Below are 1,084 nucleotides of genomic sequence, written 5' to 3'. Positions count from 1 at the left end.
GTCTCACTATGTCGCCCTCAGTAGAGTGTTGTGATGTCACAGCTCACGGTAACCTCAAACTCTTGGGTTTAGGTGATTCTCTTGCCTCAGCATCCCAAGTAGCTGGGACTATAGCCACTCACCACAATGCCTGGCTATTTTTTGTTGTTGTTGTAGTTGTCATTGTTGTGTAACAGGCCCGAGCCAGGTTAAACCCATCTGCCTTGGTGTATGTGGCTGGTGCCCTAACCACTGAGCATAGGCACCAAGCCAGGAAAAAAGTTTTTAATTTTGATGAAGTGAAATTTATCCACTTTTTCTTTTATTGCTCATGCTTTTGTTAGTGCCATATCCACGAATCCTTTGTCAAATTCAGAGTCATGAAAGTTTACTCTTATGTTTTCTTCTGAGAGCTTATGGCTTTTGTTGTCACATTTAGGCTGTTGATCCATTTTGAGTTAAGTTTCGTTCATGGTGTGAGGTAGGGATCCAACTCAGTTCTTTTGAATGTGATTATCTTTTGAACGGTGTCCCAGTACCATTCGTTAAAAATACTACTTTCTCCCCTTTGGATAGTTTTGGTACCTGTGTCAAAAAATAGTTGGCCAAGGATGCATAGATCTAAGTCTGAACTCTACATTCTCTTAAATTCATCTAGATGTTGATTCCTTTTTTCCCCCCCTCCATTAAAGATGAGGTCTCCCTATGTTGCCCAGGCTGGTCTCAAACTCCTGGGCTCAAGTGCTCAATCCTCTTGTCTTGCTTTCTGAGTAGCTAGGACAGTAGGCACATGCCACCACAACACCCAGCATGACAGATTCCTCTCCAGCTACCATACTGTCTTGATTATGTTTCTGCCTAGTAAGTTTTGAAAGAAGGAAGTGAGTGCTCCTACTTTACTCTTTTTCAGGATTATATTGGCTATTCTGTGTCTCATGCAAGTTCATATGAATTGTAAAATCAGTTTATTAATTTGTACAAAGAAGTCAGGCGGATTCTCATAGGGATTGTGTTGACTTCCATAGGTCAGTTTGGGGGAGCATTGCCACCTTAATAATGTTAAATCTTCAAACTCATGAATATGGAAAGGTTTTTTTTCCATTTA

Source organism: Otolemur garnettii, unplaced genomic scaffold (assembly GCF_000181295.1).
Source record: "Otolemur garnettii isolate 467f Iridium unplaced genomic scaffold, OtoGar3 scaffold00213, whole genome shotgun sequence".
Taxonomy (NCBI): domain Eukaryota; kingdom Metazoa; phylum Chordata; class Mammalia; order Primates; family Galagidae; genus Otolemur; species Otolemur garnettii.
This window is presented reverse-complemented; position numbering follows the sequence as displayed.